Here is a 6495-nt window from a genome sequence, read left to right as displayed (position 1 = left end):
CAGGAAGGGAAAACTTCCAGAGGACTCTAACCCGTTTCTTATCTTAAGACCGAGCCTAAGTGTGACAACTGTCTTGGCATTTCAATATGAGGTTTGCTGAGGCTTTTGGTAGAGACCTTGATCATACTAAGGAAACTCCCTTCCAAGGCACAGTGTTATCATGAATGGGGTGCTCAGTTTCATTGAATACTTCTTCTATATCTCAGATGGTTGTATTGTTTTTCTTCTTTCTTCTTAATTACATCAATCTTTTTTCTAATCTATTAAACTATGGTTGACCTAAAGGGGGGGCAGAGTGAGGCAGCTAAGAGAACAGATTGAAGCCACTTGGGACTAAATCTTGGGTCTACTCCCTGCCGGCTATGTGGCATTTGGCAAGTTCCTTGACTTCTTTGTACCTCGTAGTATCATTGCGATGACTAAATATTTTAATCTCTGTAAAGCCTTACAACAGGGCCTGGCATACAGTAAGTGCTATGTAAGTGTTTGCTGTTCTCATTTTTTATTATTCCAGGGACAAACCTTTTTTCTGTATTATTCTTTCATTGTAATGCTGGGTTGGTTTTTATTTCAGTGCTCATAAGGGAGGGTGCCCTATAATTACATTTTCTCCAGGGGATCTTGTCCAGTTCTATTAAAATGACATAATCACTTTCCACCTTTTCCTATTCATTGCAGGAGTTTGCTGAGGGTTAAAATGCTCCCTTCCTGAAGCATGGCTAGAATTCATGGTAAGGCCATCCGGACCTGGGGCCTCTGCTTAGGGGTGATCTGATCAAGGTTTCCGTTTCTTTTATGATTGTTTCTTTCCTTGAACCAATTTTGAACCATGTTTTTTGAGCCATATTTTAAAGGGTATTTTCTTGATGGATTGTTCCTTTTTCTAATATGAAATATTTCTCTGAGTCTCTTGTATCAATTTTGCCTTGAGGCCTAGGTTCTCTGATACTGCTATTGCTACATAGGCTTTCTTTCTATTAGCATTTGGTATTTTTTTCTCTCTTTTTATTTCCAATCTTTCTTTTCTTTCAGGAATGCCTCTTCAAAACATCTAATTAAATTTCATTTTGTTTTGTTTTATTTTAATCCCATTGGTGTCTGTCTTTTTAAAAAAGTTTGACCCGTTTACATTTATTGGTATTGCCACCAAGTGTTATACTTGCCATATTACAGCGTGTGTTCTATTTAGCATCCTTTCTCTTTATTTCTTGCCCCCTCTCTTCTCCTGTCTTCTGTTGAATTAACTGAGTTTTCCTTCTGCTATTCCCTTCTCCTCTACGATTGTTTTGGAAGTTACACACTTTGTTTTTGTTCTTAGTAGTTCCCCTTACATTTTTAACAGTCATACATAAATTTCTTTTTCCAGCAAAAAGCTGATTAATATCTCTATCCTCCTGCTGAATATGAAACAAAAACACAAAGTATACTGCTCCCCTCTGTACTTCCTTTCCTCCCAAACTCTGTACTCCTGTTTTCTGGGTTGGCCCCACCTGTGACCTAGCAGGGAAGGCATTTCTGGCCCCCTGCTTCATGCTGCTGGTGGAGACCTGGCCTCAGTCATGGGGAACTCTCAGCTTTGTTCTCCAGGGCTGAGTACGACTGAGGACCTGGCCCCAAGCCCTGTGCATTCAGTCTGGCTGTGTGCCCACTTCCTGGCTAAGATGTAAGCCTTCAGATCCCATCCCAGGCTGTGGGTTTCTTCCTGGTTGTTTTTTTCCCCCTTCACAGAGAAGTTTATTTCAAACCTACACAGAAAATTCTCTTTTCATATTTGTGTGGCATTTAACATTAACATTTATTTTTCTTCTCCGATGTTAATGCTTTTGAGAAGGATGGGTGGATTTCAGGTTTTATTCTGCTGTCTTGAACTGGAAATCTCCCTATTTTTTTCCATGAATTTAAATGTTGGAAAATAGAGTCAATCAGTCATGGCTGGTGAGTTACACATAGGACAAGGTGAGTACATTTGAGGCAAGCCACACAATTAACTATGCATTTTAGCACAGCATGGGGAGCCTTGCATGCTTTACAGACTCTAGTCTTGATGTGAGAACCACTCCCTGTCAGCCTGCCAGTGTGTCAGGGTCCCTCTTTGGCTGTCACTGGTTCTGAAATACTGGACACTGTCTGCAGTCTCCACTAGGGAGGACTTGTGAGGTCTCAGTTGGGCACAGGTCCCAAGTATGAGTACAGTCCTTTTGGGTCACCCATCCTGGCACCTACCTGGCAGCAGACCCACATTCAGATACCCGGCACATCAGGTCTGGGATCTGGAGCGTCTCTGTGTTGGTCCTTTGCCCATCTCCACATCATCCCTTGGAGTCCTGCCTACAGCCCCTTTGTCCCTTCACACAAAAGCTCTTGTCTCTGCTTCACCCAGTGTAGCCCTTGATGGTTATTTGGGATGACAGACAACAGGAAGAGTTTACCCACTCCTCAGCTAATCCCAAGCTGTTAGAAACGTTAGACTCTTCTTCCCCATCCCTCAAACATTCGGTTTTTAGAAATGCCAGGCCCTATCTTGTTAATCGGCAAACAGAGGAAAGAAAAACCTGTTGAGTGTATATTATTGGAAGCGGATCGAGCTGTCTGTTCTTCCTCCTGTGTTCTTTCTCCCATGACCACGCTGCACCTCACAAAGACAGTTTCCTCCCAATATACGAAATTCAGAGCCACAAAGGGCATGTGGAGGGGGCTCTGGTTGCTGCAACAGGTTATGACACCGTAGCCAGTATTTATGGTTTCCTTTTTTCTCCGAGAATCCCATACTTCTTTTACCTCCAGCCAGCACCTCAGCTGCCCAGGGGGCTTTACCAGGTGGGGTGACTTACTATCATAAAGATGTCACGTCTCACCAAAGTAATCTAGAAATACACTTGAATCCCAATCGAAATCTCATCAAAGCTTTTCACAAAACTGGGAAAACTAATGCTAAAATCTATATAGAAGAACAAAGGGCCTAGAATGGCCAAGCCGGTTTTGAAGAACAAGCTGTGGGAGCCCTGCCATGCCAGAGAGCAAGACTAATTACAAGCCTAGTGCAATCGAGGCAAGCAAACCAATGCTTCTGAAATATGGTGCTTCTACGCTTGACTAAACCAGTGATGAGGGTGGCCAGTACATGTGGTGTGAGTGGCAGGTCTAAGAAGAACGGAATGCTTTCTGCTTGGTGTTGACTTTGTCCTCGGGCTGCTCAAACTGAACTGCTGTTAAGGAACCAGCCCACGTTGGCTGGTTCAGTTCGGAGCGCGTTTCATCCCTAGCTGTGAGTGCCTTTTGGTCTGGAAAGTTGGCTTGTCTCATAATACCCACAGCTAGGACATTCTCTCTGTAATTATGAATCGTCCTGTTTTACGTCAACCAAAAGAGAGTCTGTGATCACTAGGACTTGTCAGTGTTGGATTGTTTCAACTGCGAGGTTCTTAAACCTTTTCACTTCATAACATTAAAGCAACTCATGTTAGAGACCCTTTCAACGTGAAAGGTTTGTAGTTGAGGCATTACATATATTTTATTGTTTATAACAAAAATCGTCTATTCAGAAGTCCTGGGTGTTCATTTTAATATTTGCACAAGACCTGTTTTCCATGATATGTTAACACCTGCACTTTCACTACCTCTCGAGGCTATTTTCTATGGAGATTCTGGAGCCTGGGGAGCTATGGTTCATTTTGTTTCTTTTCTTTTCCTTTTTTTTTTTAAGATTTTATTTATTTATTTATTTATTTATTTATTTATTTATTTGACAGAGAGAGACAGCCAGCGAGAGAGGAAACACAAGCAGGGGGAGTGGGAGAGGAAGAAGCAGGCTCCCAGCGGAGGAGCCCGATGTGGAACTCGATTCCAGAACGCCGGGATCACGCCCTGAGCCGAAGGCAGACGCTTAACCGCTGTGCCACCCAGGTGCCCCCATTTTGTTTATTTTCATTCTTACTTCCCTGAAGCAAGAGACTTTGTATGGCCTTCACTGCAAAGACTTCAGACCAATTCTTTGAATTACACTTGGTTGCCTCTTGGCTGTATAAATTCTGAGTGCAAATCATTGAACTCTTTAACCAAGTATTGCAGAGAATAAATCATAATGGGTAAAAAAAAATGAAATATGGCGCTTCTTTATCATAGTTGGCTAGAAGTTTTGCAATGTTGGTTTTGATTTCTTCTTTGACATGTGACATTTTAAGAGAGATTTATAAATATATAATGATTATAAGTTAATATTGTTAACTATAAGCATTAGGGTCTTCTTGTCTCTTGGCTTTGTTATTTTTCATTGTACTACTTTATAATGAGAGACTGGTGTCTGTCCTATTTCTCTCTTTTTTTCTGGAATGTTCTAAAGTGTTCTCTAAACCATGATATATAGCTGTTATAGTAAATGTCCTGAGAGCAATTGAAAGGCCGGCACCTTCCCTATCTTCCTGTTGCAGAATTTGAAATTTGTTGTTTCCAGCTCCCGAAGTCCTTGTCTTCCCATCAGCTTTCACTTCATGAGTGTTGGGGTCTATTATTTGGTACACAGAAGCTCTTAATGGTACTCACTTCAGATGTCTCCAACTTTCATGCCAGATGGTGTGCGTGTGAGTGAGTGAGCACACCCACGCGCGCGTGCACGTGTGTGTGTGTGTGTGTGTGTGTTGGTTTTTCATGGTCTTTGTGGTTTTGGGGGGATTCTGAAGGATTAGCAGGAACTCCAAGTCCAACATTATAAACCACAGCCCCCCCACCCCATCAGATGTTGCAAATATTTCCTTTGAGTATATCATCTGATAATCTGATAAACAATAACAATCATTGGACAAGAGAAACCCTCAGTTCTGATATAGTAAAGTTCATTCATCTAGGGACCTGGTTTAAGAAATTTATCCCCAGGGCCCCTGGGTGGCACAGCGGTTAGGCGTCTGCCTTCGGCTCAGGGCGTGATCCTGGCGTTGTGGGATCGAGCCCCACATCAGGCTCCTCTGCTATGAGCCTGCTTCTTCCTCTCCCACTCCCCCTGCTTGTGTTCCCTCTCTCGCTGGCTGTCTCTGTCAAATAAATAAATAAAACCTTAAAAAAAAAAAGAAATTTATCCCCAGCCCAAGGTCATGAAGAAAGCTCTTACTTTCTTTTCTGTTAATACTTTTTTAAGTTTATTTATTTATTTTAAGTAATGTCATACCCAAAGTGGGGCTCAAACTCACAACTCCTAGATCAAGAGTCACATGCTCTTCCTGACCAAGCCCCTTTTTCTGTTAATATTTCATTTTTCTCATCACATGTAGGTGAACCCTGCTGCAGGGTTTCTCAGTCTCGACACTGAACAACTAGGGCTGGATAATTCCTTGTTGTGGGCAGCTGTCCTGTCTACACATCACAGGATGTTTAGCACCTTCCCTCATGTGTCAGAAGCACCACACGAGTTGTGACGACAAAAAATATCTCCGGACATTGCCAAATGTAACCTGAGGTACAAAACCACCCCCAGTTGAGAACCACTGATCTATTTGGATGTTATTGTTTTATACAGTGTGAGGTAAGGATCCAGCACTTTTTCTCAATATGATGTATCCATTTTACTAATACTAAATCATTCTTCTTCTCAAACTTACTCACCACGCCACTGCTACTACACACCAGCTTCCTATATGCGCGTGCATCTGTGATTGTATATGGTAGACACTGACTACATGCCAAACTCCTTTCCTCTCCCTGGGCACAGAGCCCCCTTGCATCCGCTCGGGGCAGACGCGAAGAGCGTCACTTCCAGGTCTGGACAGCAGAGGGCAGGTGTATCTTCATGACCTTCTCTTCTCTCTCCCTCCCCCTTCCATAGGACACCTTGTCAGCGTATGAATCTGGGGGTACAATGGGCTCACCCAGTTCTTTCTCAGGGTCTCATGTGATCATAGTCAGATGACAGTTGAGGTTAGCGCCATTTTGAGAGCGTCTTCCCTCACTTGGCGGGACAGGGCTGGGAGAGGAGCTGGAGTCTGAAACAACTGTGGCTCACTGGCTGGCTGACTGGCTGTCTCTCTCCCTCACCACCCCCCTTCTACCCTCTCTGGTCTCTCCATGTCGGCTCTTCCTGTGGCAGCCGTAGGGTAGCTGGACCTTTTGCACAATGACTGAAATTAGTTGTCTCAAGAGAAACTGCAAAGCTGTGTGACCTTTTCTAGCTCAGCCCGGGAGGCCCCACGGTGTCCCTTCCACTATGTTCTCTTCCTCCAGGCAGCCACAATGAGGGCATAGAGATGGCTAAATGTCAAAGTATTTGTGGACAAGTTTCAAAATCACAAGATATCTGATGCAGCTCCAGATTCCTTATCCCTTGTGAGTGGGGTTTCTTTCTCCTTCTGGAAGGTCATGTTCTTTCTGGGGGCTCTGGGATTTTATGATTTGCTTCCTTTTCATTCAATGTGTCCAGTACTCACTGTGCCTTTCAACTCAAAAGCCCCTCTTCTTCAGTCCTGGGAAAATTTATCGCATTATTCATTTGATAATCTGCTCCCTACTATT

Source organism: Ursus maritimus, unplaced genomic scaffold (assembly GCF_017311325.1).
Source record: "Ursus maritimus isolate PB19 unplaced genomic scaffold, ASM1731132v1 scaffold_23, whole genome shotgun sequence".
NCBI lineage: Eukaryota > Metazoa > Chordata > Mammalia > Carnivora > Ursidae > Ursus > Ursus maritimus.
Note: the sequence above shows the minus strand (reverse complement) of the source record.